The 15000-nt window shown below is 37.2% G+C and overlaps 1 protein-coding gene and 1 long non-coding RNA gene across 8 annotated transcripts in view; one reads left to right on the plus strand and one right to left on the minus strand.

Moving 5' to 3' along the window:
* celf3a (cugbp, Elav-like family member 3a) overlaps window positions 1–15000 on the minus strand; it is an 80178-nt gene that overhangs the window by 33845 nt on the left and 31333 nt on the right.
* On the plus strand, window positions 6212–8790 carry LOC147832466 (uncharacterized). Its single transcript, XR_015516521.1, has 3 exons — window positions 6212–7660; window positions 7710–8315; window positions 8742–8790. It is a non-coding gene; the product is annotated as an uncharacterized LOC147832466 (long non-coding RNA).

The following is a 15000-nucleotide window of genomic DNA, read 5'->3' on the forward strand; positions in this document are numbered from 1 at the left end:
GGCGGTGAGAGCTTGTTTTGCAGGGCTTCAATCTGATTTGCCCAAATTGCTTTGTTTATCTTCGGAAAACACCAGGATTGGAGGGGAAAGTAACTTTTGAGGGGTTTTTAGCATTGTATTGAGGGGCAGTTGCTCCATATTTAGTTCATACACAAGAGTACGGTACAGAGTCGAACACGCTGTATACAATGAAAACATGATGTTTGCTGTTTGCTCAAATTATTTATTTAAAATGAGCTTAAACAACAGTTTAAGTTTTTGAAGGGACAACTTAATTGTTTTGTGTTCAATTCGATTAAATATGCTAAAACAAATAAGCTAGCTTAATTCCTTCATGTTGCCCCAACACAAATCAATAGTGTGGAACGCAGCATTTGCTTTACAGTGTACTTTATTTGGAGTTGGTGGTATGACTAAAAATGTATTTCAGATAACAGTATATTTCAGGGCGCACTTCCGGCAGTAAATTGAGTAGACGTGTTTTCAAGAGCTCTCCGCTAATCTTTATAATTTCATATAAATAAATACGTTAAAGCAGGGGTCTCAAACTCAATTTACCTGGGGGCCGCAGGAGGCAAAGTCTGGGTGAGGCTGGGCCGCATAAGGGATTTCACAAAAAAGTCCTCAAATGTCATTATTAACAGTTTTAATTATTTCTTCTGAACATGAAGTGTCCTGAACATTAATAGAACATTGAGTGAAGATTATGAACAGTTCTTCTGAACATGGCATCTTTTGCCTACTCCTTGCTGCCAGAGACTTGACAGCCCTTCTTCTCACAAATTTGAACCATTTGGCTTTAGAGCGGAAGCAGTTGAGACCCTCAGTATGGCTTGAAGATGATCATCATTAAGTCTAGACCTGTACTTTGACTTATTGAAGTCCTAGGGAAAAAAGTGGGGGAACTCAAAACTTCCATTCCCTCACCTAAAAAAAGGCGTATATATGTATAAATAAAACACCCCCACCCCACTCCAGTCACATCAGTCTGTACCGGTCTGTATCTACCTATAATATCAACACAATCTCACGGCAATTCGTAACTTTTTCATTTAGTGGCTAATTCGTATGAATTCGTACGATCTAATTCGTGAGATCAGGCTGATAATATATATAAGATGCAGGGCAGGCATGTGCACACATAGGGCTCAACCTGTGCAGAGCACATGCCCTTTTTAGTCTTGCATAGAAAGTGCCCTTCCAAAATGATCAAAAGTGCCCCCGCGACGCGACACACCCTCGGTCCCGCCCTTCAGTAGGCGCGCGATAACACCGCTCTTGAGTACGCGCGCGATCAGCTGATCAGAACGCGCGCGACAACGCGCATTGAGTGACAAGCGCGCTGTGTACGGATAGAATCAGCGGAGCGGGGAGCGCTCTCTCTCTCCACTCCGCTGATTCTGTCAGTGTACAGCGGTCGGCGCGGGCCACAAAATATTGCACTGAGGGCCGCAAATGGCCCGCGGGCCGCGAGTTTGAGACCCCTGCGTTAAAGTCTTTTAAAAGTACAAAAAAACTTGTTCGGAAAAAACAAAAAAATGGCAGTGAAGCAAAAGAAACACGCAACAAGGCGAAAGGCTGATTTATACTTTTGTGTCGATTGATTGCTGTGACATTGTCGTGCATTTATACTTCTGCATGCTGTTTGTGTTGCTCTGCAATACCACTTCGGAAACGTCAGCTGGAAGTAGGTAATGTTAATAATAATAATAATTTCTTACATTTATATAGCAATTTTCTAGACACTCAAAGCATTTTACACATTGGGAGGATTTTCTTCATCCACCACCAGTGTGTAGCATCCACCTGGATGATGCGACGGCAGCCATATTGACCAGCATACCACACCAGCTGATTGGTGGAGAGGAGACAGAATGATGAAGCCAATTATGATATGAGGATGGTTAGGAATCCATGATGGACAGAGGCCAGTGGACGAATTTGGCCAAGATGCCGGGGTTAAACCTCACTCTTTTTCCAAGGACATCCTGGGATTTTTCACGACCACTGAGAGACCTTGGTTAAACATCGAAAGACGGTGCTCATTGAGCAGTATAGAGTCCCCTTCACTATACTGGGGTGTTAGGGCCCACAAAGGTTGAGAGCCCTCTGCTGGTCTCACTAACACCACTTCCAGCAGCAACCTAGCTTTCCCATGTGGTCTCCCATTCAGGTACTGACCGGGCGCAGCCCTGCTTAGCTTCAGTAGGGGGACTATGTGAGACTTGCAGAGAGCTAGCTGTTCCACTGTTCCACTATGTTGAGTTTCTTCACGGGTGTTTTGTTTTTTCTGAACGCTACAAGTAGCTAAAACTTGCTCATTCTGAGGTGGGAACCGGAGGACGTGCAAAAACTTTAATTAAAAAGTAAAATTTCCCTCTGGAGCTCCTTTACAGGACTCCACACTTGAAAACACTTGCTCCAACAAGTTTGCGCGGCTCTCAGTCCAATCCACACTGGTCACAGATACCAAGCGGTCCTATCACAGAGCTTGCGCTACACATTGTTGCCACGTGTAGTTAGATTATTTGAGAGGTGCACGTCAGCGTCAGCGTCAGCCACAGTAAGGGGTATGCGACAGCACAAAGGCTGCGCCAGACCATACACGTACGCTTGACGCAGAAGTAGAAATCCGCCTTTACAGATGGAACAAATAAAGAAATTATAGGAGCTATTGCTAATCTGAACAGCTCCATTGATGTTCTTTCATCTACATTTTCCGAGGTGAGTGTATCGCTAATAACTCTGCCAGGGTGGCTGAAACAGAGGCGGCTAAAATTCAAGAGCACTGAATTGCTGGAGAAACAATGCGCACACCTGGAGACTGAGGCCCCGTTTACACTAATGCGTTTTAGTTTGAAAACGCATAAGTTTTGCTACGGTTACGCCAACCGTCCACACTACGCCGGAGTTCTCGAGCGCCGAAAACGGAGCGTTTCGAAAACGCTGGAGAGGCCGCTTTCATTTTGAAACGCTGCTGCTCCGTCTCAGTGTGGATGATGGAAAACGGAGACATTTGAAAACGGAGGCGGGGCTGCAGACGTTCGCCTCTCTGATTGGGGCTTTTCCTGAATATTAAGTAGCCTAACACACAGTTCAGTCCTGAATCTTCTCCGTGTAAGTTCAGACTTCGCAAGTTTGATCAAGGCTGCAGTCTCTTCTTCTCAGTTTGATATGGAAAAGCAGACTATACCGAGGACACGGGTAAATCTTCAAAGGGAACAGTGTACTTTATAACTTCATTCACATCACCCTGGCTTCGTTGTTTCACTTTCTCAACAATAAAATGTAAACATGATTTAAGGAACTGCCTATTTTCATTTTAATATTAGCAACTTAGACAGCAGACATGATAAGGCGCCGTGCTGTATAAGATGAGCGTCATCTTCACTGTCTGGATATTTATAACAAAACGGAGCTGATAACAACTGCCTCCTTTCAATTTCAGTGAAAATACGAAACATCCCCTCTCTTTTGCTGAGTATCAGTTTTAAGAATCGATAATGGCCATTTTAAAAGTATAACATACAATAAGTTTATACATTATAGGAAATAAAGGCAAGCGATAAGTCAATATACAGAATGTACGTGGTTACATTAATCATTAACTTATCTTTGCGCTCAGCCAAAACACGTTACCTGAGAACAAGTAATAGATTCCAATGCCCAAAGTCAGGGAATATGTCGTTAGATAAAGACAACAAGATGAATGAAATATCCCGTTTAATAAATATAGTGAGATTAGATCCAGCGGGAGATGCTTGATGAGAAGTCCGACTAGCAGAGCTCTCATCTGGGTACATGGGCTGCAGCGCTTGCCCGAGAGCGTCTGTGTGGTCACGTGATGTGCGTTTTCAGCGTTTTGGTGTGGACGGAGAGCAGTTCAGAAACGCTGGGTAAAACGCGAGTGTGGACGCGGATCGTTTTCATTCTAAAACGCCGTTTTAAAACTAAAACGTACTAGTGTAAACGGGGCCTGAGTGTGGAAAACTTCAGGAAAAGATGTTATTTAGGATCAAGATCTCGATGGCAAAACATTTAATTATTCGGAATTAAGGAAGTTGTTGAGAAGAGGGAACCAAACTTTTAGAACAGATACTCTGTGAATGGAACCTCGAAAGGTCAGTGAAAATTGATAGGGCACACTGACCGCCACAACCATCAAGAGATGAGGGACGTTGGGCATTTATTGTTCGAGTTCATTATTACCAATCGAAAGAAAGCATTCTACGTTTGGCAGGATCGAAACCCCTGCAATACGATGGCACAACGATACATATCTTTCCTGATCTTGCAGCCGACATAATGAAACAGAGACAAAGGGTTGACAGCATACGAAAAAAATGCAGGGAGAACAAGGTGAGATGTGGATTTCGTTTCCCCTCAAAGTTCATCGTGACGGTCAAAGTTAATGAAACAAAGGCTTTTGATTCACCTGAGATGGCTGAATGATATCTATGCCAAACAGTGGAAAACTGGTAAAGGAATTGAACTGAATTGTTGAAAGTGGCAAATAGTTTGATAATGAAGAGTTCAACTATGAACATATTTGACTAAACAGTATATTTCGCGATATAGTAGTTTAGTTATTCCAGAAGATCAACAAAAAGAGACATCATAATTAAAATAAGATGCTTCAGATATGAAAATAATTTTTATTTCTTGATAAGTACAGTAGGGATGCACAATATTGGCCTTTTGCTGATATTTTCAAATTCTTTTTGGCTGATGTCGATTTCAAATGTTAATCTACACAGGTTAGTTTACAGGGTCAGGTTTGAGATGTGTTACGCATAAAGACATTCAAATCAGACTTGTGGTTTTAAGGCCGAAACTCATGTTCTGTTCGTAGATATAACTAGAATTTTATTTTCCTAGCATTTGTATTAGTGTGACACAGCAGCCCCTGAATATATTACTCAAGTGGCAGGCACTAGGACCCAGTGGGAGGCTGCTTAGGAGTGATACTGGGAAGAAAAAGGATTAATAAGCAGATCCTGAATTAAGCTCTGTGTGACTGGTGTCACAGTCAATAAGTCAACCCTTTCATCATATATTCTGACCGATATATCAAACAAGACTAGGCATTTTATTTTACAGTCATTTTTCTGGTCTATAGTGAATCAGTAGTGTTACCCGGTGGGAATTAAGATTTGGGGAGAATGGGTAAAAGTTCACCTCAGAATGCTGATCTCATTTATCAAACAAGATCAAGCATTTTATTTCACATTCCTTATTTTACATTCATTTACCTGAAACACAGGTATTTACATTAACTTTTGCATTATTCGGTCTGGTTACCAGCTGGGCATTAGGACCTGGGAAGGATGTTAGTCGGTTGTGGCGCTACACAGGTGACCGTTTAGCAGATGCCCCTCCAGCCATAACCCGGAACTGGGAAACATCTTTACACACATTCACACACACACTCATACACTATGGACATTTTAGTTTATCCAATTCACCTGTACCTCATGTGTTTGGACTGTGGGGGAAACCGGAGCACCCAGAGGAAACCCACGCCAACACAGGGAGAACATGCAAACTACACGCAGAAATGCCAAGTGGGCCATCTGGGACTCGATCAACTTAACAGCGACCTTCTTGTTGTGAGGTCAACATGCTAACCACTGAGCCATCGTGCCACACGGACAGCATATTGTCTTGTTTTAAGAAATAATGTGTCAAAAGGAAGTGAGTTTTTCCTTAAAACAAGCAAATTATTTGCCAATGGGGTAAGCAAAATAATCTTGCTATTTCTTTTGACAGAAGATTATTTTTCTTACAACATTTGCAGATTATTTTGCTTGTTTTAAGTAAAAAAAAATAAAAATCACTTAATTTTGACATATTATTTCTTAAAACAAGACAATATGGTTTGTTTCTCTAGAAAAGGCTTCTTGATTTAAGAATATTTAGATTTTTAGACTAGAAATAAGACAAAAACAAAGACAAAAAGCATGCTTTGCAGTGTAACAACATCATGTTGCCAGTGCTGACATGTGAACATTTATGTGAACATGCAAATGCAGCTGCACTCTTTCCTCTCAAAAACAAATTCATTAAGACAATCCAGACAGCTGACAAAGGTCTCGTTATTGTTTCATTTAAAGCTGTTACTACAAAGCCGAATAAAACACATAGGCTTAGAAAAGTAGGCAAACTATGGGTGCCAGCAACCAGCATTCTTCAAAATATATTTGTTTTTTTTCAACAGAATAAAAAAAAAGGTTTAAATCTATGTGAGGAAGAATAAATGACGGCTAAACTATCCCTGTACAGTTCTCTAACAGAACCAGAAGACTTCATTTCATATCATTTTTGGAGCTCAACGTCAACCGTTCACATTCATGACAGTTAACTAATGAGGAAAGAACGACATTTATTGGTGAACTGTTCCTTTAAAACGTTTAAATCAACATACTGATCCATCAAAAAAGAAAAGCACAGATCTTCTAGGTTATTTAAAACAGATTTTCTAAAGAACTGAACGAACATGCAAGGGTTGTCTTGTGCTATCAGGCTTTACAGAAGATATTTTGAGGAATGCTGGTTGCTGGAACCCATCAGCTTAGAAAAGTAGGCAAACTATGGGTGCCAGCAACCAGCATTCTTCAAAATATCTTCTTTTGTGTTCAACAGAATTTTAAAAAAGGTTTTAAAAAGAAGTTGTGTGTAAAAAGACTAAAACAGTTGTTAGAAACCTTCAGCACATGTGTGATCATCAGACTACTTCCTGACAAACAAGGAGAGGGTAGAAATTACACAACATTGTCTCAGAAAAACAATTCCAGAAATTTCATTTTGCATGATATTGGCATCAAATTAAAAACTTATACTCAGGAGATGTGTGGGGTTAGACCTATTACTTTTACGAATTGCTCCAGGACTAATTTCATATAGTTGTTTATGAAATAACAAAATATTTAGTGCAGTGCATTTTTTTTTCACATTTTTTTTTTTTTTAGAAAATGCATCTGACGACGAGGGAGAAAAGGACACAGATTTACTCTCGGAAAACTTTTGACAGAAATCTCATTTTGCATACTATCTTACTCAAATTTGAAATATAAACTCATGAGACACTTTGCTTTCAAGACATATTTTTTCTGTGTCATTCCATTACTGTTTCCCTGTGCTTGTATATAGAAAAACAAATATCGAACACAATACAATTTATTTTTCTCATGACTTCATAATGTATAGCTTTTATAATAATATTTAAAGTTAGATAGGTGTAAATACCCAAAAGTGAGTGCTGGCTAACAGGTTAAAGCTATGTGAGGAAGAATAAATGATGGCTGAGCTATCCTTTTATAATTCTCTAACAAAACCACTTGATTTATAAATTACAGCAAACAAGTACTATGACTAATAGTATAGCATTTTTGAAGCTAGGCAAACTTTGGGTGCAAGCAACCAGCATTCTTCAAAATATCTTCTTTTGTGTTCAACAGAATAAAAAAAAAGGTTTCAAACTATGTGAGGAAGAATAAATGATGGCTGAACTATACCTTTACAGTTCTCTAACAAAACCAGAAGACTTGATATACAGCATGAGGACTTTGACTAGGTCCAGATGGAATCTGCGGACGTTTTTTGCTACTTCTGCTGAGAATTTTGGTAAAAATATGCGGATTTCTGCGGAATTATTTTGGGAGTATCCAGCAGAGTATCATAACTTACACTTTAATATATTAAATAAAAAGTAATAAATTACTGAATAAAAACTGTACTCAAGTAAATAAACAGAATTTATAATGGGCTAAAAAACTGCAGAAATCTGCCTAAAATTTGTGGAATTCTGTGGAAATTCTGTGGAAAATCTGTGGAATTCTGCACGCGCAGATTCCGTGTGGGCCTAACTATGACTAATAGTATAGCATTTTTTGGAGCTCAACGTTAACCGTTCACTTTCATGACAGAGAACAATTCAGGAAAGAATCACGTTGTTTGGTGTACTGTTAGATCAATATATTGATCCATCAAAAAACACAAGTGCAGACCTCCTGGGTTCTTTGGACAGATTTTCAAAAGAACCAAACGAACGCTTGTGCCATCAGGCTGTAAAGAAGATATTTTGAAGAATGCTAGTTGCTGGAGCCCATCAGCTTAGCGACCAGCATTCTTCAAAATATCCTTTTTTTGTGTTCAAAAGAATAAAAAAAAAGATTTTAAACTACATGAGGAAGAATAAATGATGGCTAAACTATCCCTTTACAATTCTCTAACAGAACCAGAAGACTTGATATACAGCAAACAAGTACTTCATATCATTTTTTGGAGCTCAACGTCAACCGTTCACATTCATGACAGTGAACTAATGAGGAAAGAACAACATTTATTGGTTAACTGTTCCTTTAAAACGTTTAAATCAACATATTGATCCATCAAAAAAAAAAGAAAAGTGCAGACTTCCTTCTTTGGAACGAACGTGCAAAGCTCTTGTGCCATCAGGCTGTAAAAAAGATATTCTGAAGAATGCTGGTTGCTGGCATCCATCGACTTAGAAAAGTAGGCAAACTATGGGTGCCAGCAACCAGCATTCTTCAAAATATCTTCTTTGTGTTCAACATAATTAAAAAATAGGTTTATAATATGTGAGGAAGAATAAATGATGGCTGAACTATCCCTTTACAATTCTCTAACAGAACCAGAAGACTTGATATACAGCATAAAGACTATGACCAATAGTATAGTATAGTCTGGAGCTCAACGTTAACAGTTCACATTCATGACAGTGAACAAATGAGGGGGAAAGAAATGCTGTTTTTTGGTGAACTGTTCCTTTAAAAGATTTAAATCAACATATTGATCCATCAAAAAAGAGAAGTGCAGACCTCCTGGGTTCTTTGAACAGATTTTCTAAAGAACCGAACGAACACGCAAAGGTTGTCTCGTGCCATCATGCCGTAAACCCCCTTATTTTGACCTTTATTTTCGAGAGTGTACACCACACAGCGGGTTGCTGGCCAACTGTTGACTGCATGAGCACTTTGAAATGGTCCGCAAAATGGATTAGGTTAATGACAATGCCATTTTAGTTTCATTTTCGGAAAGGAGCCAACTCACATCAAGGAGACAAAGGAGCAGCTCAAGTAGATTTAACATGTATGAAGCAACAGACAGATCAAACTGAAAAGATGAATCAATAAAAATACAGAGAACACCATCATTTCTGTTCTGATGAACGGGGCGGCACAGATACACCACGGAAATCCTTGAGGAGTTTGTTTTTTCTTACACTGTGATGAGTCACGGAGCTTTAAGGATTACAAAAAGGAAAAACAAGAGATGGAGAACAAAAAAGAAAAGGTGAGGAGAAAGGGTACAAAAGGACGAGAGACGGGAATAAGTGGAAGAGAGAGAGAGAGAGAGAGAGAGAGAGAGAAAGAGAGTCGTGGCACTGCCACTTCAGGTCGGCACGGCAACCAACCCTCTGTCACTATGACAACGGCGAAACGAGCTACCCAGCAGGTAAACAAGGTTGCCCTGGACGACGAGGACGGGAGGGGAAGGTAGTGATGGGGATGAAAAAAAAAAGGACAAGAGAGAAAGAAGGAGGGGAAACGGCGATGGAAGGATCGAACGGATGAAAAGTGAGTCTTTGAGAATATATTTATGAGAAGAGAAAGTAAAGAGAGAGAGAGAATGACAGATAAAAGTAGCGGGTGTAACTGCTGCGGTTGCCAAAGCAACAGAGGCAGTGAAGACTCTCAATAGTCCAGGGCGAAAGAAACCTGTTGTATTCCACAAACCCTCGCCGCCAATGAAAATCATTATAACCACTGTGGGATAATTACAGGGGTCATTTCACTGCCTTATATTCATTAAAGCAACTCTGCTGCACATAATACTAGTCATACATTCGTGGTTTGTGGGGTTTTAGTAGGTTTTAGCTCAACAAGGCTGCATTTATGCTTTTAGAAATATTGTAAAAAGAAAACATTATTAAGGATATTATTTATTGTTTTAATGATGTTTATAATATATCCAGATTAAGTCAAAATTATAAGCCCTCCTTTGGTTTTTTCTTTTTAAAATATTTCCCAAATGATGTTTAAGAGAGCAAGGACATTTTCACAGTATGTCTGATAATATCTTTTCTTCTGAAAAAGTCTTATTTGTTTAATATACCTCTCCTCTCTCTCTCTCTCTCTCTCTCTCTCTCTCTCTCTCTCTCTCTCTCTCTCTCTCTCTCTCTCTCTCTCTATATATATATATATATATATATATATATATATATATATATATATATATATATATATATATATATATATAAACAGCTGCCAAAGTATATATACACATTTGTTTTACAATTATTAACATCTTTTTACACTTTTTTTGTATCCGCCCAATAGAACCAAACATCCGCAATTAAGTAAGTAGTTTTCTCTCAGTTATCTCAGTTACTCAGTTTTGTTCTGTGTGCGTGAGACCTGTCAACACTCAGACAGTCTCAAGACCCAGAGGGACATGCCTTTTTGGGTTTCTAAATCTCCTAAAATCTCCTAATTCAAATTTTGCCTTCACTTTCCAAAGCTCATATGCATTATTACACTGCCTTTTTACTTAAGCCTACTTTCGCTTGGCTTCGCAGCTGACTGCACGTGCAGAGTCGCGAGAGACAGATTATTCTCTAATCTGAATTAAGACTTTTAATTTTGTAATTATATTAAATTTTAGAGATATTGTCTATTTATATTCCTTTTTCTGTCATTTATTTTTCATTTGCTGATTATTTTATTATTCTGATTATGCTAATATATTACATAGGCTATTTACATATCTAAAATGTGTTGCCATTCAGGTTTGCTTGGAACTTGAAAGACAGAGAGAAGCAGATTTTACCCTGTCAGTGGGTGCACATGGCTCCTGAATAGTATAAAAGTAAGAGAAATGGTAGACAGTCTTTTTTCTTTACTTTAACCCATTGAAAACAAACAGAGTATAACAGTGTCATAAAAAATACAATTATTGTTAAAATATAAAGTATAATGTATATATATAAGAATTATTAGCCCTCTTTTGATTTTTTTTTTTTTTAAATATTTCCCAAATGATGTTTAACAGAGCAAGGAAATTTTCACATTATGCCTGATAATATTTTTTCTTCTGGAGAAAGTCTTGTTTGTTTTATTTCGGCTACATTAAAAGCAGTTATACATTTTTTAAAAACATTTTTGGGACAAAATTATTAGCCCCTTTAAGCTATTTTTTTCAATAATCTACAGAACAAACCATCGTTGTACAATAACTTGCCTAAATACCCTAACCTGCCTAGTTCACCTTATTAACCTAGTTAAGCCTTTAAATGTCACTTTAAGCTGTATAGAAGGGTCTTGAAAAATATCAAGTAAAATATTATTTACTGTCATCATTTCAAAGATAAAATTAATCCGTTATTAAAAATAAATTTTTAAAACTATTATGATTAGAAATGTGCTGAAACAATGTTCCCTCCATTAAACAGAAATTGGTGAAAAAATAAACAGGGGCGCTAATAATTCAGAAGGGCTAGTAATTCTGACTTCAACTGTGTGTGTGTGTGTGTGTGTGTGTGTGTGTGTGTGTGTGTGTGTGTGTGTGTATATATATATATATATATATATGTGTGTGTGTGTGTGTGTGTGTGTGTGTGTGTGTGTGTGTGTGTGTGTGTGTGTGTGTGTGTGTGTGTGTGTGTGTGTGTATATATACTGTATATATATATATATATATTTTTTTTCCTGTGGTGGAAAAGCTGTATTATTAATACAAAAAAAGCATTCTTGTCTGCTGATTTGTTGTCCAAGTGACATTATTAATGCTCAAACACTCACCGAGCCCCAATACACCACAAATGTGTCACTTTGTCATACAAAACATCAATACACAAATAAACATAATCCCTCAATCTGTGCTGCAGCAGGCAAATGCAATCATATGCTTACAAAAATAGACAAAAACAGAAGAAAATGGGAAATGTAATGTTTCTCCACGCACGCCATTATAAACGCAGGTCACGGTTCCATTGACATGATGAGCACACACACTTAATCTCCGCCTTGATCTCAAGCCAGGGATTTCACTGGGATTATAGGATATTAAATCCATAGATTATTCAATCAACTGACATTTACTCTGCCGCCACCCTCCGCGCAGAGCAAATCCTGTACACATATAGGAGCAAAATGTTCAACCTGTGAAGACACACCCAAATATGTCTCTTCCATTCACACGCACAATATGACCAAAACAAAAATCTTTCGTAAATCAGCCGGTGACTCATAAGAGCTCAGAAAAAAAAAATCACAATTCACATTTTTCTCGCACACACTTCACATGCTGTTTGTTCTTACTCCCCAAGTTTCCCTGAGCATGGAAAGAATGACTGTGTGTGTGATTTGCACTCAAGCTAGCTCAAGAGGATCTCTCTTGCGGCTTGTCAGTGCGTGCGTGTGGCGGCAGATGTTAAATTAGGTGTGTATCTACACAAAGACTATTCTCAATCTCGCCTCTGTACCCATCATGCAATGCTGGCCATTGCATTGAGCTGGTTCCCTAGCAACCCAGCATCCCTTGTCCCAGCCGTCTCCTGGCAACAAGACCTGCGACCGTAATCAACCTGCACGCCACCCCACCCCCAATATATTCCACTCTCTTTCCAATCTCCTTTCTTTCTAGCTTATTCTTTCAGCAGCTCAACCCATCTCCCATTTTATAACAAACACGGTTTTAACAGAACGCCGTCATCTCATGCGAAACAGAACACACTTTTAATGACAGTCTTGATTTCATAGCCCAACACGAAATTCTACATTTCATATAAACTCGAAAAAATGTATTGATACGTTCACAAAAAAACTGCATGTAGAAACTATTTTCTCTCAGAAACGTCAAGCTAATTCAATCCTATTGAATGAATCAATCCTAACATGTTAAAGTATAGAAAAACTCAGTGTTTTCTTGTAAAACAGATACCATAATAATAAATATGTTCGTAAAATGGAAATAAAAAGTAGCATATAATATAATATCTGATGAATTTTAGCATTTTTATTCAATCTAAATAGTCCTGCAACAATATAGAGAAAATACACTGAAAACTGCACACAAATATTCCATCACGTATCATGATGTCCTTTAATAATAATCATATAAGAACTAGAAGAAAGCTTTTAAAGGGACAGTTCACCCAAAATGAGAATGATCATTTATTCTGCCACACCTTTATGTGTTTCTCTCGAAAACAAAAGTAGATATTTTGAAGAATGCTGCTTTCTCTGATCCATAGAATTGCGTAGCAGGAACAAATGTATAAAGGAAGTCAATGAATATCAGTTACCAGCTATTTTTCTTTTAGCCAAACACTTTATTCTACATTTAATATAAACACAAAAAAATGAATAAGTTCACAAAATAAATGCATGTAGAAACTATTTTCTTTCAAAAGTGACAAGCTAATATTGATATTAAAAATAAAGCAGCGCTGAATCAATCCTTACATGTTTAAGTATAGAAAAACTCAGTGTTTTCTTGTAAAACAGATACCATAATAATAGATGTTCGTAAAATGGAAATAAAATGTAGCATATAATATAATATCTGATGAATTTTAGCATTTTTATTCAATCTAAATAGTCCTGCAACATTATGGAGAAATAACACTGCAAACTGAACACAAATATTCCATCACGTATCATGATGTCCTTCAATAATAATTATATAAAAATTAGAAGAAAGCTTTTAAAGGGACAGTTCACCCAAAAATGAGAATGATCATTTATTCTGCCACACCTTTATGCGTTTTTCTCGAAAACTAAAGTAGATATTTTGAAGAATGCTGCTTTCTCTGATCCATAGAATTGCGTAGCAGGAACAAATGTATAAAGGAAGTCAATGGATATCAGTTACCAGCTATTTTTCTTTTAGCCGAACACTTAATTCTACATTTAATATAAACACAAAGAAAATTAATAAGTTTCTCAAAATAAATGCATGTGGAAACTATTTTCTCTCAAAAATGACAAGCTAATATTGATGTTAAAAATAAAGCAGCGCTGAATCAATCCTTACATATTATAGTATAGAAAAACTCAGTGTTTTCTTGTAAAACATTTACTATAATAATATAAATGCTTATAAAATTAAAATATAATGTAGCAAATAATAATAGCTGATGAATTTTTGCATTTTTATTCAATCTAAATAGTCCTGCAACATTATGGAGAAATAACACTGCAAACTGAACACAAATATTCCATCACGTATCATGATGTCCTTCAATAATGATCATATAAAAACTAGAAGAAAGCTTTTAAAGGAACATTTCGCCCAAAAATGAGAATGATCATTTATTCTGCCACAAAAGTAGATATTTTGAAGAATGCTGCTTTCTCTGACCCATCGACTTGAGTAGCAGGAACAAATGTATAATGGAAGTCAATGAACATCAGTTACCAGCTATTTTTCTTTTAGCCAAACACTAAATTCTACATTTAATATGAACACAAAAGATTTATTAATACGTCCACAAAGAATTGGATGTAAAAACTAATCTCTCACAAAAATGGCAATTTAGTATGGATATTAAAAATAAAGCAGCACTGAATCAATATAGACAAACTCAGTATTTTATTGAAAAACAGATACAATAATAATAGATGTTCATAAAATGGAAATAAAATGTAGCAAATAATATAATATCTGATAAATTGTAGCATTTTTATTCAATCTAAATAGTCCTGCAACATTATGGAGAAATAACACTGAAAACTGAACACAAATATTCCATCACGTATCATGATGTCCTTCAATAATAATCATATAAGAACTAGAAGAAAGCTTTTAAAGGGACAGTTCACCCAAAAATGAGAATGATCATTTATTCTCCCTCACCCCTAAGCGTTCCTCTCAAACACAAAAGTAGATATTTTGAAGAATGCTGCTTTCTCCCCCTACCTGTTATTTAAAATTAAAAGAAAATCAGAGCCCTTTTGTCACTTATGTAACAACTCT

The sequence above is a fragment of the Danio rerio genome, chromosome 19 (assembly GCF_052040795.2).
Source record: "Danio rerio strain M-AB ecotype USA chromosome 19, GRCz13ab, whole genome shotgun sequence".
NCBI lineage: Eukaryota > Metazoa > Chordata > Actinopteri > Cypriniformes > Danionidae > Danio > Danio rerio.